Source organism: Taudactylus pleione, unplaced genomic scaffold (genome assembly GCF_031769625.1).
Source record: "Taudactylus pleione unplaced genomic scaffold, aTauple2 ptg000157l, whole genome shotgun sequence".
Lineage (NCBI taxonomy): Eukaryota > Metazoa > Chordata > Amphibia > Anura > Myobatrachidae > Taudactylus > Taudactylus pleione.
The window spans coordinates 2813914-2837627 of record NW_028284559.1 but is presented as its reverse complement, the minus strand read 5'-3'; the positions used below and the strand labels follow the sequence as shown (position 1 = coordinate 2837627).

The window sequence follows — 23714 nt, the reverse complement described above, 5'->3', positions numbered from 1 at the left end:
AAAACCTTACACCAGAGTATGATTTTCTAGTAGTAGCTTTGGAGTCATGCGCTGCCAAGCTATAAATGGAGATTGTATGGGTCAAACTACAGCAGTTTCAAGAGTGCATACCTGTTGAGACCAATGCTGAGAATTCTATTCTGCTATAAAAGGGCATAAAACTCAAAAATCCCAAGTACCAGTGCTTCAAGTTTCACAAGATGGGATATAAAGCCTCAGAGTGCGAGGCAAATGAACCAACTGGTACTTCATCATATAAGCATGAGAAATAATGAGTTAGCATTATGTGCAGCCTACAGTCACTGCAAAGATTTCTGTTACATGGACTCAGGAGTCACAAGATACTTCAGCTGTAATGAGAGTTGGTTCAAGTCACTACAGTCATGTGATCCTGTAAACGTCAGGGGAATAGGATATAAAGTCTTAAATGCCACAAAAATCTCGACAATTACTGTGCACTTGAGAATCAAGGTCAAGACAATTTTCACAGACAATGAAGATGTACTATTTGTGCCAGATCTAGGAACCAATCTGATTGCCATCAGTGTAGTGGAGAAGAAGGGATACAAGGTCCAATTCACAAAGGACCAGTCCATGGCACTATGGCATAGGAGACTGGGTCACCTAGGGTATGACAATGTACAGAAACTTCTAGATGGCATGGTGATAGGGATGTTGGTGAACAACCCACATAGATCACAATGTAAAAGTTGTATGAAGGGTAAACAGCAGGTTGCCCCTTTCCAAAGTCAGCATCCAGAGCTAAAGCACCATTGGAACTAGTACACGCATACGTGTGTGGATCAATGGAGGTGGAGTCAATAAGTGGTAACCGCTACTTCATGACATTCATAGATAATGCTACAAGGATGACACATGAATACTTCCTGAAGGCTAAAAGTACAGTATCAGCAAAATTTGCAGAACACAATAGTCTAGTGGAAACTCAAATACATCTAAAATAAAAGTGCTGAGTTCTGACAACGGTGGAGAATATGAGAACATATAATATCTTTCTATAAAAGAACTGGTATCCAACACCAACTAACGATTGCCTAGACACCTGTGCAAAAATGGCGTGAGAGGGAAGAACAATCGCTGAGAAAGCATGAGCTTTATTAAGTTATGCGGGTCTGGATAAAAGATTAAGAGTAGAAGTTGTCCTAAAGAAGTTGTCCTAACTGTAGTATACCTCAAGAATCGAGCATCTACAGTGGCAGTCAAGGGTAAAACACCATTGGAGGTGTGGTCCAGTGAAAAGCCAAGTGTCCATCATCTCCGTGTATTTGGATGTAAAGCATATGCTCATATCCCTAAAGAAAGAAGACGCAAGTTAGATCCCAAATCTATCATGTGTACTATGCTTCTATACTGTCAAAAAACGTATAAAGTCAGAGATGTAGTCTTCAATGAGACAGCTTCAATCAAAGACAATTTGGATATTATAACATCACAGCAACTTGTGATGCTAGATATGCCAATAGCTGGAAGCGTGTCAGAAATTGAGACCACAGATACAAGTGCTCACAAAGCAGGAGCTCTATGTGGAGCAACACAGGCAAACCGCCTAAAGATACTACAAGGGATTTGTTAACTTTGTATTGCTGTGAACCTCAATTTATGCAAGTAAAGTCAAGCAGCTACTGAGACAAATGTAAAAGTAGTCAAAGATTTAAAAATGGCAAATGAGAGCCTGCAAGTGGTGGCCAGGAAAGCCAGATGGCCGAAGTTAAATTGCTACTGAGTGACAGGTTCAGACTAAAAGACCTTGGACTGGCGCACCAACTGCTGGGTCTATGGATTATACAAAATTTGAATGCCAGGACTGTTACTATAGACCAATAAGGTTAAGGTAAGGCAATGCTTATCACATTTGGAATGAGGAAGCCAAACCATTCAGCACACCAATTGACAAAAGTACAAAAATAATAAAAGCTATTTGTCCAACAGAGATAGAGGAAATAGAAATAATTCCTTATCAAAGTACCATTGGAACTTTAAAGTGTACAAGTGTTGGCATACATCCAGTCATCACACATGTGGCACACATCCAGTCAACACACATGCAGTCAGTAGTATTAGCCAATGTTCAGTCAACCCTGGAAGTGAGTATTGGACTGCTGGAACATGATTTCTAAAATAGCTGGAGGGTACTAGTTCCTTAAAACTACAGTTTAAAAAAATGGATATTTGGAGTTACAAGACTTTTTTTATGTTGATTAGGGATCAAATGAAGATGAAAGGCATTCTGATCCCTAATCATAGCACCTGCCAAAGCACCTGCTTTGGCAGGTGCAGCCATCAGCTGACCTAGTAGGAAACAGCCTACAGTTGTTTTATCCACTACCGAGGCAGAGTACATGGCACTCACAGAAACAGCTTAAGAGGCATTGTGGCTGAAGGAGACTTTGTATGAGTTAGGTCTTCTTAATCCAAAAGATATTGTTAGAGTCCCTGACCGTCACATTGCGACCTCCGATCCAAATGTGCTACTTTACATGTGCAACCTATCCAAACATTTTCTGTTTAGACAGAACGTGTCCCTGAGCATCTCTCTACAACAGAGACTGTATGACACAGCGTAGACACCATAAATGTCACTTTCATTCACTGTCACAGGACCACTGCCACCACTGTGCACATCACCTGTATTAACCCCATAAGCTCCTGGCTGGATCTGTTTGTACCTGTTGTATCTGCATACCTGCATTAATCCTGTGTTACCCAGAATCCCGTTATCTGCCTGTTAATAACCCAACAAGCCTGGTTAAGCTATCTGCCGAGTGGAATGACCTCCATCGCACACAGCTGACACCCATCAACACCATAGGTTCTGCCAATAATGTGAACAAAGGGCTCTGTAAAGCACTGCATAATATGTGTGTGCTATATAAATTACTATTAATGAATAAAGAATAAAATGGCCTGATGTGACATAATTTCACTATTTGCTCCTAATGACTATAGAGGCAGAATGTGTGCAGCGAATTGTAAAGTACAGGGTTTTGCAATGTAAATCAACCATCAATCACCTGGTACTGAACACTTGGTTGAATAGTTTTTTGTAGGGGCTATGTGGGTACCTATATACAATTAACATATTCCACTTTAAATGCTTCTTCTCTATTGTTAATAGTGTCTTTTAAATAATTTCTGATGAAATTAGATAAGATTGGTACTAAGACAGAATCCTGGGTTATACAACTCATACCCCTTTTACACCGAGCTAAAAATCCCGGGTTGATGTGCATCAACCCGGGGATCTTTGTCAGTGTAAATGGATCCGCCCGGGTCCAGGGACTCGGGGATCCAACTGAGATATTTTGCAGGGTCACTGCAGACCCGGCTCCGGTTTGAATGGCGCCGACTCGGGAATATCCTGAGTCGGCACCGGGGATGTTCCGGGTCTGATCTGGATTGGAACCCTGTTCCAACCTCCGGGTCAGACCCGAACTTTGGTATAAAAGTAGTATTATACATTTAGTCCAGTTACAGCATGAATTATTGAAAACTACTCACTGCTCAGTTTTTTAGTCAGTTGTAGACTTTTACGGGTATATTTACTAAAGTGCGGGATTTTAGAAGTGGAGATAGCAACCAATCAGATTCTAGCTATTATCTTCTAGAAGGTGCTAGATACATGTTAAGTAGAATCTCATTGGTTGCTATGGGCAACATCTCCAATTTTAAAAACTTGCACTTTATATACCCCTTATAGTCCAACATTCTTAAAATTTACACTGTATTTGCCCATGTCAAAATATCCAATTGGCTGTTTTAGTTCTCTGTTTCATTGTCCTGCTCATTCTAGTGCGATTCAAGAGAATCGAAGCTACGCCAGGAGGTCGGCGAGTATTGGATTTTTTCTTCACAGGTAACCCGTGGGAATTCTACTGGAGATGGGGACAGGAACATCTGGTAAATGTATGTGTGAGTGTGTACTGTTTTTTTTTTAATATTTTTTTTACAGTGGGGGTATGGTTGCCGGCCGTCTGTTGGCACTTGTAATTCCACAAGTGCCAAAGGGCAGGCACGCTGGCACCCACCGGCCAGGGGTACAGGGAAGAGCCCCGGGCTTCAGCGTAAGCCTGGGGTGCTCGGGAGAGGGGGAACCCCTTTATTGAGGGGTCCCCACCTCCCCTGAGATCCCCAGCTTGTGCTGACTAGCTTGGGGTGTTACTGGTTTGGCTGAGGAGACCCGGTGAAAGGGTCCCCTGGATGTGGCATTACACCCCAGCTAGATTTGAGTCCGGTGCTGGTAATACTTTGGGGGAAGGGGGCACGTAATTTTCTTTTTTAATTAACCATTTAGCTACACACTCAAAAGGAACCTGCAGGTATATCTCACTGATATGTGAAGGCTGCTTGTTCGGGAGGCAAATACAGAGATTAAACATGATTACATACACCATCGGGAAACATGATCCTGACAAACACGGGAGCTTGGTAAATTCCCAAATTTATTTAAAAAAGAAAAAAAAAAATCCCGATTCTGATCGTTCCTACCCATGTTTAAAAATGGACAGACATGGGCAGAACATGATTTTTAGTAAATGTACCCCTTACTGTAGCTTTGAATCTGCTGATTTTTGTTCTAAGCCTCATTGGGCTGCGTACAAAAATATGCGAGTCCGAGGTAAGATGGGGACGAGCTATTGTGATATTAGTGGCATTTTTCCACGCTGTTGCATTTAGTCCTGCTCACTCCTAATTGAATCAACTCCTAAATGTTACATCATAGCAAGTACTTATGATCACAAGAATTTTCAATAACTAATGAAATTAATGCCATAACTCTGCTATGCACCATAAGAGATTTACTTTGACTAGGGGCAATAAAATGGTTGTAAAACAGATACTAGCATATGATGTCAGAGAGAAGGGGGTTTGGGCAAGGAAAATGTTTAAAAGTAATGACATGATTTTAGAAATAATCTGTTTTGGGGGGGTCAGTTATCTGTTGATTAATTGTACAGTACTTTTAGCCTTTCCCAGGTGAGAGATTACACAAACAAGTATGTGCGTGGGCTACTACAATTCATTGTTTTTTTTCTATTTTATTTTTTATTTGCTTTCTGCATGTCAATTTATTATCACCATTTTTATTCACTAAACAATGGAACAATTAACAATATTAAATCCCATGTAATAATGATCTTTGTTTTCTTAAAAAATATCATGTACTAGACTACATTTATGCAGGGAATTGTTTGTTGTGGCAATCCGCTTTTAAGTAGTCAGATATTGAAGAAAAAAGTGCTTCAAAATTACTTGACAAGCTACATGCCTGGATATCATGTGGATAAATCCTTCTAATACAAAATATGCCCATAACAGGTTGGGGATGGGAGCCTGGCACTTGGGATGCCGGCTGTCAAAAGACTGACATCCCGATGCTAAGAATCCCGACAGGGGACACTTAAGTCCCCTTAACTTCCCTCCTTCACCCTCCTGTTCTGCATCCTAGCCCTCCCTACCCCACACCCTAACCTTCCCCGATAGTGCCCAAACCTAACCCTCCCCCCTTAGTGACTAAAGTTAACCCTCCCCCCTAGTGCCTAACCCTAACCCCCTCTGTCCGTAGCCTAACCCTAAATCCCCCCTCCCGTAACCTAAAGATAAACTCCCCGGGGTGAGTAAACCTAACCCTGACCCCCTGCATGGCTAACAACTAAGGGCGCCCTCTGTACTGACCATTGGGATGCCGGCTGTCGGTATCCCAGCGTTGGCATCTCCCCTGATGTCGAGATTCCGGCACTGGTGTCCTGTCCGCGGTTCGGGATTCCGGTGCCAGGATTCATCAGCCGGCATCCCAATGGTCTGCAAAGTAACTACATCCCTCTATTAAATATAACCTATACTTCTTTCTTCACTCTTTATAAATACACAAGGCTGGTGATAGCTCGATTACCTTGTGATATCATTACATTCCTTATGTAAGGTCTCATTTGTACGAGGGCTAATTGAAAAGTATTGAGGAGGCCTCTGTTTTTCTGTCCCATAGGTAGACATGGCAATGCCGTGATGGTTATTGTAGAGCTCATATATTGATGTGTCTGAAGCTGAGGTTGGACGGCCGTAGTCTTCTTTGTTTGGTCACAGCGAGTGGAAGATCTTCGTACATTGCATCATGGGAGATGAGGAAGACGTGTCTGTGAGATTACGTCAGAAATGTGCGATTTAATTTTATGTTAAACTTGGAAATGAAACTCATGAAATGTTATGGCAAGCATATAGTGGAGAAACAATTAGCCGTGCTGCAGTATTTCGGTGGTGGAAGCACTTCAAAGAGGGTAATACGCGAGTGACTGATGAAGTGCGATTTGGGAGACCATCCACTGCGGTTACAGATGTCAACATTGCCAAAGATGCACAAATGTTGCAAAATGACAGAAGGTTAACTATACGCAAACTTTCGGTTTGCTTGGCAACTCATTCGAATGGGTTCAGCATATTTGTCACGATCGGCATCTGGGAATTCCCCTGAGGAGGACAGCAAGCCGGGGGTTTGGATGGCTAGGAGGCAGCGAGGGGAGTGGCAGTGCTAGTGTCCTCAATAAAGGTAAGTCCCAGGTGTTGGTTAGACCTAACCAGAGGCGCGGAGTCTAACCCACTCGGTGGTCTTAACCAGTGACCCCTCCAATTGGGATATGGGTTTCGCCGCATCGAGTGAGCAGGTCGCGGCCCTCTGGCTAGGTACCTGGGAGAGACGAGGAGACTAGAAAATGTCACTGCAATAATGGGCGAAGTGATGTACGGATATGAATTTGTTACACTGTACATAGTTTCAGGATACAAACAAAAGCTATAGGGCGCTAATAAATTATTAATTAATTCATTAATTATGACTGGACATGGCAGAAATCAAAATCAAGACACCAAATGTAGAGTAGGAAATAGTTCTTTATATAGCATGCATAAAAAGTAACAATGATATTTAATAATGCAACAGTATACAATAATTAAAACTAATTCTTAATAAGAAGTCTATACAGACTAGTCTGGTTATATTGTAAAAAGAAAACTGCTAAAATTGCTAGTAAGTAAATTCCCTATTGTGGGGACCGTATAAATATGAAACAATCTGTCCAGAAAATATGACAGTCTCACCTGACATCCATACACGTAATTAAAGTCTTAGTTCACCTTCTCTGACCTCCAGGTCCAGTAGTATTTAGGTGTTAAAACAACTCTGTGTATTGGAAAACTGAGCCACCCGTTATGTGACCTCCAGGTCTGATAATGATCGGTCACTTACTGAGCTCCGTAGATAGTATAGTCTCTCCCGTTTGAAGACCGCTAGCAGGTGATCCAAGGACAAGCACGTCCGGAGGCTGTAATGAAGTCAACTCGTGACCGCCTTCACCTTATTCCGCATACAATCCAAGTGCAGCGTACTCACAGTGCGTATTGAATGTGGCACTGACGGCTCTCATAAATCAGAGAGACAATCCTTAAGAAATGTCCGGCAGGTTACTTTAAAAGCAAAATAGTAGCAGTAAGTATCAATCCTCTGAGGTGTGTCGCTTGTGGTCCAGGAAGCTTTATCAACCCTGAAAAAACAGGAAAGAAGTCATCAACAGATGATGAAGTGAAAAATGCCACAGCTGCAACACTAATGGAGCGTACACACGGTCAGATTTGTCAGACTTGTCAGATTTGTCAGATGAACGACTGAACGATTAAACGATTTGAACGATTTGGACGATTTGACCAAAGTTTTGAACGATTTGAACGATTGAACGATTTTTGACTGCATTAAAATGAATGGAATCGTCCAAGTCTGACTGCAAACCCATCAGATGTCAGATATCGTTATCTGACAAACGGGAACGCGCATCGTTGATCGTCCATCGTTCAGGCATGTCAGATATGAACGATTTTCCTTCAGATATGAACGACTGAACGATTTTTAAATCGTTATCGTCCATATCTGAAGAAAAAATCTGATCGTGTGTATGCACTTAAAGTGATGTCACAGAACAGTCTACTGCACGTCTTTGAATCAATGTGGAAACGTTGCAAAAATGTATTGAATGTGAAAGACGCTACATTGAAAAAGAAAAATGTTCAGATCCTGTGGAGTCATCTGATTCTGAATAAAAATATCAGTCTCATTACTTTTCAATCAGCCCTCGTACATTATTATTATCCTTTATTTATATGGTGCCACAAGTGTTCCGCTGCGCCTAACATAGTACATAGAACTAATAAGTGAACAAGAAACAAGTAACTTACAGTACATTACAGTGCAGGACAAGGACACGATTATATACATTGCTGCAATAGAGATTAAACACTCACAATAAGCAGCAGGGAGTTGGCAGTCATGTGTTAGGTGCCCTTATGGGGAGTAAAGAGTCTAAGAAAATGTAAAGAGAAGCACAGAGAAGAGGTCCCTGCTCGTGAGAGCTTACATTCTAAAGGGGAGGGGCAGACAGACAGGCGTGACACAGAAGGGGAAGATAGGGAGGAAAGAGCATGAGGTGGGTTAGGATGAGTGCTGGAAGCCTTGATGAAGTAGTGGGTCTTGAGAGCCCGTTTTAAGATTTGTAGAGAGGCGGAGAGTCTGATAGGGAGAGGGAGAGCATTTCAAAGGTAGGGAGCAGCACGGGCAAAATACATAGCAGTAAGCTTGACCCTGGTTATCTTAACTGAATCCATGCTAGTTTTCCTTTTGGTTTCTTCAAACAACTTAATCTCATTTGTGAACCTAATCCAACACCCTAACTGTATTTAATTTCCCTATTTTTAGTTGGTTGCTGTCTAGTGAAGCTAGCTTAATAATGCTAACATGTGCCCAAGTCTGAGGTCCCTTTGTTGATGAACCTTGTAGCTGTGAACGAGTCTAGCAGCACTAGCTGCTACTGGCCCATGGTGACCTCTACCAAACCTCAACTGTTGTGCAAACTGTACCTTGTCTGCCCAGGATAGGCTGATAGACACTCTTGGGTACGCTGTTTAGGAGGGCTCAGAGTAAATGCTCTTTTGTCAATTTAAATTTACGCTAGAAAGAGGACCAACAATTAATGAGTGTACTGCCCTACAACAAAATCCAAACACATTGATCACACAAACTACATACTTAGCAACATTGCTGTCAGGCTATAACTTACAAGAAAGTAATAATAATTATTCTAAAAGCTCTTTTTAATCTATAGGGGAAAAAAAGAAAGAAAACACATGCACATATATACGAGTGTGTAGAGATGTGAACATTATCTGGAATGAATATAAAACAGCATAGTTTGAATGCGTTAAAAGCTTTAATGCAATTGATTCATTCAGTAGGCTTAATTAATATTGGTAGATCAAGAATGGCATACATTTTGACAACGTTTAATGCTTTGAAGAAGCTATATGACAGATATGAACTACTTAACCCAACCTTCTATCCATCTTTCTTCGCTTACTTTTTCTGATTTTTAATTTTGATTTAAATTATAAAGGTCGGTACACACTAGAAGATGTCTAGTGTGTACCGAACTCGTTAGCGATAGCACCCAGTGAAGTGCCGGCATCGGCAAGTGCGTACACACTTGTGCGGCAACGATGAAGCAACGTCGGGGGGCGCGCTGCATTCGGCAGCATGGCACTTGCTAACGATGTCTGCATGCGGGTCTGATGTGCGATGTCGTGCACATTATCAGCGACATAGCGGGTAAATACTAGATGATGTGCCCGATATGTCGTCCGATCCGGCCAACATATCATCTAGTGTGTACCCGTCATTACTCTTAGTCAGATTTTTTTCTGCTTTTCCATGTAGCTTTAAATAAACACTGTTACTATGTTCTGCTTTATTATTTAAAACCCTTTGCTTCAGTGATAAAAAAAAAAGCTTGCACATTGGGGCTGATGAACAGTTGAAAGTACACCCATTTGCGGAGCTTATCTTGCATGTTTTGCACTATACATGCTTTGGTATCTAAGTGTACAAAGTACAGGTAATCCAGAGTTGTAAGCATTTCTCATCAACAACACTTGCAACTGAAAGGACATAACTGGTATATAACTGGTTTTTCTCATGTAGTCAACATTCAGTGAGGTCGTGTTGACAGAATTGCACGCTACGCAGAGATTATTATTATCCTTTATTTATATGGCGCCACAAGGGTTCTGCAGCACCTCACAAAAGTACATTAACAAATGAGAAAACACAAACAGCAATTTACAGTACAAGACAATACAGAATAAGAACATAGGACCTCATTCAGAGCCGGACGCTATTTGCGCTCGCTCATTCAGAAAAAAGGGGTGGCTATTCAAATGAACCGTTCGCTCTTTGCGGTCTGTTCACGCCTCTATGTCTGAACGAGCGAACAAAACTTGCGGTCGTTTTTTTGAAAACTACGCCCCCTGGCCGCTCGCATCCTACGTCATGTCCGCTATTTATTAGATTAATCGAGTACATCGACCAGTGTATGAACTGCTCGCTATTCTTGTGGTTGGTTTTTCCTACCGCAATCTTGCGAGCGGTTCTGACTATAAAATGACCCAGTGACGTGGTCAATGACGCTGCTGTATTAATTATGCACATCCATAAAACGCCCGTTTTGACCTTTAAGCACGCCTGCGTTCGGATCTCCACTCCCCGTTTTCAAGCACCTTCCCCTGTTACCACCCACATACGCCTCCTCCTGTCACTCAAAATAGCAAGCATTCGCTATTTAGCGAACAAACGATTTTCAGGCGCACTGACTGGTTCGCGCATGCGTATTACGATCCGTACGCATGCGCAGTTGTGCAAACATCGCTGGGAACGAACAAGCGGCCGCTTACGAGCGGCTCTGAATCAGGCCCATAGTTTATAAACATTGCTGCAACGATCATAAGACTCAAAAAAGCAGCAGGGCGTCAGCTACCAAGTGTAAAGTGCCCTTGTGGAGATTTCTGAGTATATGATCGTATGAGTGAGGGAAGGAAAAGCACATAAGAGAAGAGGGCCCTGTTTGTGAGAGCTTACATTCTATAGGGGGGGTAGACAGACAGGGGTGACACAGATAGGATAGACAGTGAGGAAGAAGCATGTGAGCAGCAGGTTAGGATGAGAGCTGGAAGGCTTTGAAGTAGTGAGTCTTGAGACCCCGTTTGAAGATTTGTAGAGAGGTGGAGAGTCTGATAGGGAGAGGGAGGGAGTTCCAGAGGAAGGGAGCAGCACGGGCGAGATCTTGAAGGTAGGAGTGGAAGGAAGTGATCAATAGACAAGAGAGGTTGGATGTATTTGTAGGAAAGGGAGGGAGATTAGTGTGATGTAGATGAAGGTGTGGTAAAGTGATAGGGAGAGGAGGGTGAGTGCTGAGCTTAGGGGTTGGGTAGTAGGACCATTGTGGGGGAGAAAAGAATGAAAGAGGAGTAACGGGAGAGGAGAAGGAGGGAATAAGAGGGGAGGAATACAGACAGAGGAGGGGAAAGAACGGGAGGAGACTAGGGGGGAATGATATAGGTGGGAACAGGGGGCAGAATAAAGGATTAGGTAGGCACAGAGTAAAGTGAGAATTTGAAGAAAACATGGTCACGGTGTGGATGAGCTAAGAATAGTGTATGTGTGAGAACGACAGTGTTGAAGGTTTTTCAGAAATGCCGGTGAAAGAACACTGTTAGTGAATGCGTATGCTTGATGACCAAAGTTGTGTTTTGATTTTTTTATTGAGGGGACTAAATGTGAATTTAAGGGTTTTTAAAATGAGTAATAAAAAAAAAAAAGGTCAGTTGTGAAGCTAGGCAAAAGCAATGGTAAATCAGACCGTATATGCAAGGTTTAGAGGTTACTTTGCATTGGTTGAAATAAGAATTTATTTTTTAGTGAAAAAAGAGGCAGCACAAATAGTAGCAAGTGACATATTGTCTATGCAATGATCAAACAAGGAGTTCAGTGTTGCATGTCCTGGTTATGCAGGCAGCAGATATTTGTTCTGAAGAGATGGTGAACTCACACTTGATGCTCCATAGGTGTCCATATGCAGTATTGATAGCAGTTTAGTTGTGTTTGATTAAATGTTTTCCTTCGGTTTAACGCCGGTGTAACACTGACACTTTCCCTAAAATCTATTTTGCACTTGTGATTCTGCACTTAGGAGAGATGTTTGGAAGCGTAAATAGCCCTATTTTCTGACTTATCTTTTGCACCAAGGATAGGACTGGTACAAGTGTTCACAGGTGGTGAAGATGACGGATATACAACCCAGTGCATGGATAGGGAGGGTCCGCTCGCAAATATGCATAGAACTTTGCATATAGAGGTGAATATCTGCATTTAGTTCTGAAAACGCAATACAGGATCAATCATTGCCAACTTGCATTCAACTCTCAATCACTCCCACAATGGAGATGGTACAGCATCTTATGTAGCGAATTCAATTGTTTTTGCATGCCCAATCGCCGGTCTAAACTTGCGGGGCAATATTCAATTGTTTCAGGTTTTTGTCGGGCCCAAATAGACCGGGTTTACATGCGTAAAGCTACTAAACCCCTCTAAATTTCCGGCTTAGCGCGTCCAAACGGAAATTTGGGTGTCCAAATGAGGGACTTTCAACGATTTCTGGTTATCACCTCAGGAGGGTGCGAGCAGAAATCATGCATTCACGTCTGTCGGCAGAAATAACTGAATAGCTCTGACCGCACGCACAAAGACAATTGAGCAAATACAAAATAGAAGTCACTAGTTATGGAAATTTAAAATGAATACATTTAAATTAAAAATGATTAACTTCTTTATGATGAAGTCTAGATTGGTAGTTTCTATTATACTACCAAAGAATCAGTGATACAAAAGTGATAATTATTTATAATCATTTTCAGAGCTATTTGTTATTACTGTGGTGACATTAAACAACTGAATTTGCACCTAGGGGTATATTTACTAAAGGTCGATTTTAATCGATATAAAATTTGTTTCTGGGGCTAAAACACACATTTACTAACAGACAATTTTTGATTAATTTTTTAAGTATTAGTAAATGTGTGATTTAGCCCCAGAAATAAAACATCGATGTTGATCGATTATAAATCAATTAAAAGCGACCTTTAGTAAATATACCCCCTAGGCTCATACCATTACTACCAATAGTCGAAGTGGAATTGCACTATAGGTGCAGTGCACTTACTGTATATAGGACTAGGTCTGGTGTTGTTTTATTGACCATGATAGGATCAGTGGGCTGATAGCTGAGTCCTGGGTGTGACTTTATAGATTTATATTCTTTATTTGACTCTTGCTTTGTTACTGTCTGTGGTGACCTTTGGATTTGGATATCTGACTTGCATTTGGATTGGAATTTTGTACCTCAATAAGAAGGGGTGTAACACTGCATTGTAAATTATAAGGAGAGTTTGGCAATACCAGTCCGCCTCTGTGGCCCCTATTCTGTTCTCTTGTGGGCCCAAGCTTCACAGTCTCATTCTGAGGAGAAAAAGATGCTCAGTACAGGACTCTTAGATATGGTTGGTATGGTGCTTATCTAGAAAGAGACGATGCATCTGTTGGATGAGGAAAACACTGCCGTTGCCTCAATTCATAGGTAAGCAGACAGGCTGATCTGGCAGTCTGTAGAATCTGCCAGAGCTCAGCCAGCAAGTCCAAACTCTGATATGCGCTACTGCACATGTGCTGCATTTTCGCATGTCTTTCCTCATGGCGTCCATACTGAGTGGCTGTAACCCTGAGACTCTCCTGCAGTTACTAGCAGTATCAGCATCCTAGGCTGTTGTAAGTACACTATACTACCACTGCTGTATTAGGGGGCATTAGCACTACCATCAAATATCTCCCCTCATAGGGGATTCCTCAAAGGAATTTGTATAGCTCCACTCGCCCTAAATGTTGCCAACCTTTCTGCCGATTTACTCCATTGCCTATGGGCTTGGTCCTTAATGATATGTTTTTGGTTGTCTGTCTGGAGATTTGGATTTATGAATAGTAAACTGTGCACCCCTGGCTCCTGAATGGGCAATGTTTTGGTATCTTGCCACCTGGTATTAGCGTCCTAAGGTATTAGCGTCCTAAAGGATGTCAAGAAACTATTGCTGGCAATTTTTTCTGCTGACTGGAATACTATTTTACAATTATGGATCCAAAGTTCTCCACCATCTTTGGATCAATTTAAGGAAAAACTTTTTTTGTCTGTTTTATCCGGACTGGTTGGAGGCATCTCTACAGAGGGAAACCCACGCAACAAAATGTCTTTGCTATGAGGAAAAGTTTTATCAACACTGTCCCCCATTCCTCTAAAGAAGCCATACATCACTGCTTTTGCAATACTCTAGGCCTTGCACCCTGTATGCTCTGTGATATATTATGTATTGGGTAATTACCCCCTTACAGTTAATCTATTTTGCACTTAGTATTTATGCCACCTGTTTCCATAGACATAAATCCTCAAAACTTGACCTGTTGGGAAAATGTAAGGGTTAAGGATAATAACCACTGCTCTATAGTAAAGATTCTGGGCCTGATACAGAGGTGCGTACTACTAATGCAGCCAAGGTTGGATCTTTTTCTGCAGCGGGACTGTGTCTTTATGCTAATGCCGCAGCCGATGGGATTTGTACAGAGACGCCAAATGACTGTTCCGGCGCTTTGCCTATTAAGATGCACCACCGGCTGCACATCAGTCGCATCATCAAACATTGCACCAGCCCTATGGAGCCACAGATTGTCCGTCTGAACAATACCACTGAGATCAGTGCAACTGCGGAAAATGCCATAGCCACTGACAGCGACATGCTCATGACACTTCTGCCTCGGACTAGCCATTCCATTTTACCAACCAGGAACGCCCACTGAAATTGCCTCCCTCTGCATACAAATTCGTTCAGCGACTTTCGGTGATGACCATCGGGGCGCATGTGCATTGCAACTTGCACACATTCACAGACTAAAAAACATTGTCCGCTTGTGTTGGACTGGGCAATGAGGGGCCCACCGGGGGAATCAGTGGTAAGGGTGTGGTCATCCACCAGAGGGGGTGCGGCCAGCCACCACAGACGCTTGGCTAACCATTAGGCAAATCTTGGTGTGGTTTCTATAGAAGGGAACCAAGCCCCCATGTTGATCAGTGGTCCTTCTCTACCAGGTAACTGACTGCCTAATATAGTAACAACCTATAATTTGAGGTCTACAACCTGACACTTAGAGGAGGGGAGGTGGACCCACAGGCAGTGGGGACCACCGGGGATTCCCCCTGTACCCCTGTGTGCCAGTCCAAGCCTGCATCCACCTCTGAATCAGGCCCTCCATACTGTAGTGTACATTCCCCTTTCAAAACTTTCCCAGCCATAACATGCAATAGCTTTCCAAATTCACTGCACAGTCATACATGTCATTAAGTCACTGCTCAGTTACTCCCACTACAGCAGATCATAATTCTCTTCTAGCATCATTAATTCTAGTTTACCTACATTGATTGCAACAGTCATTTAATTTGTTATTATACTGTACATGATGTTGTTACTGCCACTTACCTTGATGATTCTTGCTTTACGTTTACAGCCTAGCAATCTCTAAAGTTGTCATTGATACAGATATGTACCTTTACACCTGGCCTCTCCTAACTGCATAGTGACCCAATCCATACCTTCCTAGTGCTCCAGCTAGTTCAACCCTGCTCTCCTGTTTACCCTTACACCCCTCTTGCTCATCCCTTTAACCTAATAGCCTTTTGTTTCTCCCCCTTTCATGGGCTTGCTCACCTTCCATCATGCAGTGCATGTGCCAGTTCTTCACATATGCAGAGACAATGCATGAGGCACACAGAGGAGTCTGCTTCAAACAGCAGTCATCTGCAAAGCATAAAAGTGTCATGCTGGGGTATAAATAATGTGTGGGACAGCATATTAATGTAATGTGAGGAGGGGCTATAATTGTGAATTGGGAGACAGTCATGAAATGAAACAGCTGGCAGGTGCAATTAATTTAATATTGTATTGTATTGAATCTTTTTATCAAATGAGGGTGCTAATGTGGTGTTGATGCTATTAATAATAAAAACTGAACCTGGCATATGACTGGTCACCTCAGCCCGCCCCGCTTTGCCCCTGTCCTGCTCCTCCATAACAAATACCTCCAGTGCTAGCACCATTTTTCTGCTGATGTGTCTTCTCTCCATCGCAACAGAGAGCTTTTGTCGGGGAGGACAGGGGGCGGCGCGCACATCTGTATATCTTGGGACATGCCATTCTTGATTAATATATTGTAGATTGTAGGGTCAAGTAATTCAACATTGGGTCTATATGACAAGACAGGTTGGGGAAAATATGCCCCTCTCTCTCTCTCTCTCTCTCTCTCTCTCTCTCTCTCTCTCTCTATACATATATATACTGTATACCTATTTTTAAATATGAATGTCTGAATTTGTAGGGGCTGTCTGGGGGAAGGATACCTGTTTATAAAATGTTAAGACTAATATAATGCTTGGGTGGATAGATGCTCATTTCTGAAATTTGAATGCTATTAATTTAATGTCTAGGATGGTTGGGGGGGATCTTTTTGTTAAATATTTATGTAATAAATGTAATGTCAGAGCTAGTTGTGTGGAAAATAGACTATTTCTAAAATATAAATTATAATAAATTTAATGTCGGGTCTGGGTGGAGGAAACAGACCTATATATTAAATTTAGTAAATGTAAATGCTTTTAATTTAATGTAAGGGCTAATCAGAGACAAGCAGGCATAATAATTAAATTCAGTCAGTGATTTAATGTTGGGGCTGGTTTAGAGAGTTAAGCTGGCCACACATCTAAAGATTATCTGTCCAACCAGCCAACTAGTTGATCGGTTGGAATGAAAATCTGGTAAGGTATGGAAGCAAATGACAATCAGCAATTTGCTCCTAAATGCTGGAAAATGGACAAAAACTGTTGTTTGAACAAATAGTTTCGATCAAACATTTAACAAACATGTCTGATGGCCATTTTCATCTGCTTTCTAGCATTTAGGAGCAAATTGCTGATCATCATTTACTCCCATTCCTTACCAGATTTTCATTCCAACCAATCAACAAGTTGGCTGGTTGGATGTAAGTTGGTCTAGTGTGTGGCCAGCTTAATGCCCAGGATTTTATTCTTTGCTTAGTTTTCTATAAGGTGAGTACTTCCTATTATTTTCAAAACAGATCCCCAACTTTCCACGATCAAGCCAAGCAGCAACAGACCTTAAGAGACCCGATGCAGTATCTAGCCAAAACTGCAAGTATAGGTAGATGAAAGCAGAACAGTGTCACAGATAACCATATAATATTATCCCTTTAACTCCAAATGCCCGAGACTCACTCTCCAATATAACAAAAGTAGGTGAGCAACCACAAAAATAAGCATACGAAGCTCATGCGTCTAGGTGCAGGTTGCACGTGGCCAGGCAGTCCAGTATTAGTGAGCAGAGACACAGGTTATAGTAGACAATGGTTCAAACAGAGGGCCTGATTCAGAGCTGGAAGCTCTGACCAGAGCGCTCGCTCTAAATCAGGGCCCTCCTACCTAAACTTGGAGCGGCCTCTTGGCCGCTCGCATAGCTGTGGGTTACCACCCACAGCTTATGCGAGCGTCCATGATGATGTCAAGACCATCGCGACCATCGGGCTTGCGACAAGACCCTGCGGTAGGGTCTCGGTGACCGCAAGCCCTGGAGTGATTTTGGCTCTATCAGAGCCAAAATCACTCCCACTGACATCACTAGTGACTCCAGGGCTTGCGGTCACCGAGACCCTACCGCAGGGTCTCGTCGCAAGCCCGATGGTCGCGATGGTCTTGACCATCGCGACCATCATCATGGACGCTCGCATAAGCTGTGGGTGGTAACCCACAGCTATGCGAGCGGCCAAGTAGCCGCTCCAAGTTTAGGTAGGAGGGCCCTGATTCAGAGCGAGCTCTGGTAAGAGCTTCCAGCTCTGAATCAGGCCCTCTGTTTGAACTAGGGATGTGCAGGCTCGGATAGGTTCGAGTTTGCACGTGGAGTTCGGATTTTTCCCTCCAAAAAAACGGAACTCAGAAAGAGGCTAAACGTCATCTTACATGGACGAACATCATCATTCCTGGACTTTTGTCCAGGAATGATGATGTTCGTCCATGTAAGATGACGTTTAGCCTCTTTCTGAGTTCCGTTTTTTTGGAGGGAAAAATCCGAACTCAACGTGCAAACTCGAACCTATCCGAGCCTGCACATCCCTAGTTTGAACCATTGTCTACTATCACTAGTGATGTCAGTGGGGCCGGACCCAGACGGAAGGCGTTCCCAAGGGAACGCCTCCGTCTGGCTGCCACGCCCCCGGCATGCCCAACCAAGGGTGGTGTGCTGTCAATCAACATCGACAGCACGCCCCCTTTGGTGCGAGACCTGGAGCGACGGCTTCCCCGTCGCTCCCCGGGTCTCGCGCATGTGCACGACGGAGCTCCCTCCGTCGTGCGCATGCGCACTAGGGCACCATCGACCCACTTGCGAGCGCTCAGCACTCGTGAGTGGGTCTGAATCTGGCCCAGAGTTGAGTTCAGTAACAAGGCTAAGTTCAGTAAACAACAGAGTGGGGATTAAAAGACAATGAGCAGGCAGAAGGGTAATCAATTAACAAGGCAATTCTATACACAGCAAAGCATATATTGACAGTCAAGGAGCAGGCAGAAGGGTAAGCAGCTAATAATAGAGAGCAATCACCTAGCACAGAATAAAAGGTGAGATCTCAATATAAAGCAGTAGGAGGCAGATATTCATGCACAGACAGGTTGGATGGCTGAGCATGTACACATTGGGTGCAGGGTGTGTGGTACACATGGGCCCCTGTGCATGCTCTGTAGAGCGCATAGATCTGCGCGTGCTTTGTTGAGCGGTCACCAGGAAAATGGCACGTGTACCATGTTCCCAGAGATCAGTGCATGCACAGCAGACTATGGCACAGTGCCAAGTCTACTGAGCCATTGAAAAATATAATGCTGAATGTGACAAACAGTTTGACAACTGTCCCTATTCCATCACGTATACCCTCCTCTATATCCAAATTTACATATGATCCAATCTTCTCTGTAACATAGAATTTGCAATTAAACTGTAAAAATGTGAGGGAGGATGGAAGTTACATGACACAAGGGTTAGTAGAATGTGTATGCAGGGGGTGGGGGTATGTGGCAAGGGGATTAAGGATAGAGCATAAAGAGTGACAAGGGGATGTGGGGGTATAATGTCATCCCAGACCAGGAGAGGTGCATGAGTACTACATGTCAAAAGTACACCTGCCGGGCGTTTCAACATTTGGTTTACGAAAGGTAAAACAGTCAGTTTTAAAACTGATTTTTCACCTGAAAAGAGACCACCATAGTTATCAAACAGCACTTGCTCAAACTGCTGAAAACAACACAGAAAATACACACCAAACAAAAGAGCTGAGATAGCTGAACCAGCATGCTTGTTGTGCTAGCTGGCCAAATGGTCCTTGAGGAGGTTCAACACACTTATTATGCATTCAATAAGAGGTCAAAATACATGAATAATTATCTTGTATCCCAGGGTTCCAAATAGGCTATGGAGTAGGAGTAGGCTAAGGAGACAGAGTAGTCTGAGGAAACGAAGTAGGTTAGGCAGAATAGTGACTGAAGTCCCGAGCCCGAACAGAGAGGGGGTCCCGCCCGTAATCCCAATAGCATACGCATGGCGGGGGGATTCAGTATCTAGAAACCCCCCTGCCCGCCAATCCATTGCCACTGCTGAACAAGTGTAGCCATGGAGTTAGCAGCATGTGGGGGAGCTGATGTGGTGGCCCACAGCTCCTGCCAGGCAGCTTCCATGGTCAATTGAGTGCTCGGCCAGTCACTGCACTCCTCCTCCACCCGGACAGTTGAAGGTAAGGCATCTGCACCACCTTCCTAAATTGGGGCGTTGGGCTGTGTGTGGCACATGTTAGGAGGAATAATATGAGGCTAAAGCTGGGCTGTATATGTATGTATGTGTGTATATGGTATTATTTGGAGTTATATATATATATATATATATTTATATATATATAAAACTGCCCCTTGCAAATCCTGCATTTACCCCTGCAATCCCGCTGGCCACCCACTTCACCGCCTGCCCACTTTTCCGCCCATCACACTGCTCCCCTGAAAGAGAGACGCATGGGGAGGTCTTGGAGCAACAAGAACAAGGTAAGTGTGGTGGCTGCCTGGGGCTGAAGAGACAGAAGGGGGCTGGGCTGAAGACAAAGCAGAAGGGGGGCAGACTGGAGACCCAGAAGGGGTCTGGCTGGGGAGACACAGAAGAGAGGCTGGCTGGCTGGGGAGACAGAAGGGGGCTCACTAGAACTGGAGAGACACTGTATGGCTGGAGTTGCAGAAATGCAGGGGGGTCTGCCTAGTGGCCCTGACCACACCATTTCCAGGGGAATACTTGACCCAAAACAGGCCAAATGTCATGACTGTGGAACAGCAGAATGGTCCTCTGAAACCGGGACTGTCCCACCAAAATCGGGACATTTGTGAGGTATGGAGCTCCAGTGCTCTGTTTTTGGAACAGAGCAGTTTTGCTTGTATTGTTTAAATGTTACATATTACTTAGCTTTATTCAAAACTGCAGCAGAGACAACCTTCCCCACCTTAGAAGTGATTTTAGTGCATGGAGGAGGGGACAGTACAGCACAGCTTCAGGATAATGATTACTCTAACTACCATGTGCATATTTTCCTTGACCAACCCTGACTTCTGCTCTTGACATAAGTGACCATGAAAAGGCAAATACTGAGACTCTTTCTTTCAGATCTGAATTTATACACAGGGCAAGGGCCACGGGAAAATCCTCCTCCTGCGCACAATGAGCTGCCTAAAACCTAGTCAACCTATGTGTCACCATACATACATAAACATACATAAATAAAAAATATATAGATGACTATGGTTGGGCGCTCACCCTTAATGTATTAATGTTATGACCATATATAAAGTCCAAAAGTAAAATAGCAATATCTGTGGTCTTCATGTTCTCCTCAAAGAGACTTGTAATAGGACAAAATACAGGGGAACAAGATGACTTTCTCTTACCTACACTTCTAGGAGTCTTGCATCCGGTGTGTATCCAGACAATCAAACCAAGTCACTCTAAGGGGCAAATTTACTAAGAATCGTGTCTGATAGAGTTTTGTTTTTTTCAAACTCGATTTGCATCACTGAAACTCGGGTGATTTCAGGCTTCTGAAACTCTCAAATTTACCAAGAAGCTTGTTTAGCTGAGATCGAGTTTTCTCTCATGAGTTGCAAGTGTCTGACCACAGCCAAACACTCCCAAACAAGCAGCCTGCACATTTCAGTGAGATATGTGAAGGCTGCTTGTGTGTTAAACCTATGAAAAAAGGGTTAATTAAAAAAAAAAAAAATGACAGAGTTCCGGGCGTCTCAGCCAGTCCTGGTTCCTAAAAATAAGGGGAAAAAAAACGCTTAGGGTTCCTCCGTATTTTTAGGAACCAGAACTGGCTGAATAGCCCGGGGCTAGTTATGCTGGGTTTTTTTTGGGGGGGGGGGCGTATCTAATTTTTTTTGTTTTTTAGAAAAATTATCACTTTAGGTAGTTTACATGTGTTTCTGCCAATCTCTCAGCTCAGGAGGTGGTCTATTTGAAACTTCTATTTAGCTGCGAGTTTGCTACAATCACCCCCGTAATTGTAATCACGATGCTTAGTAAATTCCTGAATTGCATCTTTTTTTCTAAAGTACTTTTGAATTTGGCCAATGGTAAGTTTAATCGAGTTTGCAATCTCACCCGAGTCTTTCAGTGTAATGAGCGAAAATCTCTCCCAAGTTTATTTTTAGTAAATTTGCGAGTTGAAAAAAATGCCTAAACTCACCAAGATCTTGACCATATTCGAATGTTAGTAAATTTACCCCTAAATGGTGTGCACCATAAGTACTTTCCAATCAATACTTCCGTATATGTAGAAGTTTTATTTCTTATCTCCAATAAAAACAGGTATACTACACAATCGCCCTAAGAGGAGTATAGCAGTCCATATACAATAAAGTCCACAGTTCTCTCCCATAAATACTCAGTTCAACGGAGAGTCTTTGTACTCACTCCAGACAGTAGGCAGCTTTAGTAGTGACCCAAATATGACCAATCACGTGACAAATTACACACATACATTATGAACTATACTGCACATCAAATTATAAGTGGGCGGTTAATCTCGATTGTGTAGTATTTTTATTGCATATCAGAAATAAAACTTCTACATATATGGAAGTTTCATGCTAGCATTGATTGGAAAGTACCTATGGTGGACACCATTTAGAGCAGGGGTCAGGGAACTTTTTAACCTTTTACTCCAAAATATATTTAGATACGCCGACGTTACCGTCTTGATTTGAAAGGAAGGAAATCATATAGTAGTGCCCCCATATAATGCCCCTGTAGTAGTGCCCCCATAGTTATTCCCCCATATAATGCCCCTGTAGTAGTGCCCCCATATTTATGCCCCTGTAGTAGTGCCCTCATATAATGCCCCTGTAGTAGTGCTCCCATATAATGCCCCTGTAGTGCCGCTTGTACAAAAAAAACCACTTACCTTAATCCCCGCTCCTGCATCCGCCGCCGTCCTGTCCGCCCGGCTGCTCCTCGGAACTATGGGAGAGACGTCAGCTGGAGTTCAGAAGAGAACTCCAGCCTCCGGCTAACGCGGCACTGCAGGGAAGGAGCCGGGCGCCCGCTGGTAATAACATCTCAGCGGGTGTCCAGCTTAGAGCCTCCCTGCGGCGCAGCCGGGCATGCATATGAATCATTCTATATTATAAAATGATTCATATGCATGCCCGGCTGTCCGTCCATTACCCCCAGGAATTTCATTTTTACCCCATGTGGGGTAATTTACCCCTGTTCCCTGACCACTGATTTAGAGTGATTTGGTTACACTGGATGCAAGACTCCTATGTGTAAGTAAGTGAGAGTCATCTTGTTCCCCTGTATTTGTTTTTAGTATCTTTCTTTTCTCTTTGAGGAGAACACAAAGCCACAGACATTGCTATTTTACTTTTGGACTTCATATATGGTCATACTGATACATTAAGGATGAGCGCCCAGTCACCTATATATTTTTTATTTATGTATGGGACATATGTATATATTTTTTACATATTAATTCTTATTAACACTTAACATGAGGAAGTAATTTTTTAAAAGAGATGGATGTAATATCAAAGTGCCTAACTAGCACTGACATAACTATAGAGGGTGCAAGGGGTTCGCTTGCAATGGCGCCCGTCAGCTTAGGGGGCCCGCTGGCCCAGCAGCCAACAAACTGCACTGTGCAGACTTTTTTATTTTGTTTTTATTTTCTGTTATCCTTTATTAAAACTTAACGCATCCAGGCAGTGGCGGAGGTGGGCAGCATGGTACTCTATGGGCAAGGGGGGGGCCACTTACTGATTACTGTGCTTCCGCCAGCTGCGGCGCTTGAAGAGCTACTGACTGATCTTGCGAGATGATGATATCATCATCTCGCGAGTCTCTCTCTTCACTGGGCTCCGGGCAAGGACAAAAATCACATAGACCGGGTAAAATCCATCAGTAGCTTTTATTGCTTACCACAGGCAGGTTATGGCACAGGATATGGCAGTTTCACAGGCAAGATGTCATACAAAGTATTCCAATACAGCAATATTTCTTCAGTGGACTGGCAGGTCCAGGAACCCTAACACTAGTCACCCCCCGGCCTATAACCTGGGCGACTATTTCACCATCAGGCTCAGTTT

General features: G+C 43.1%; 1 long non-coding RNA gene across 1 annotated transcript in view; it reads right to left on the bottom strand.

Annotated features, from left to right (window-relative positions):
• Window positions 1-6951: 6951 nt before the first annotated feature.
• Window positions 6952-23714, bottom strand: part of LOC148521547 (uncharacterized) — a 40817-nt gene continuing 24054 nt past the window's right edge. Inside the window, exon 3 of the long non-coding RNA XR_015878817.1 lies at window positions 6952-7553. This is a non-coding gene — a long non-coding RNA (uncharacterized LOC148521547). The remainder of the gene's footprint in view (window positions 7554-23714) is intronic.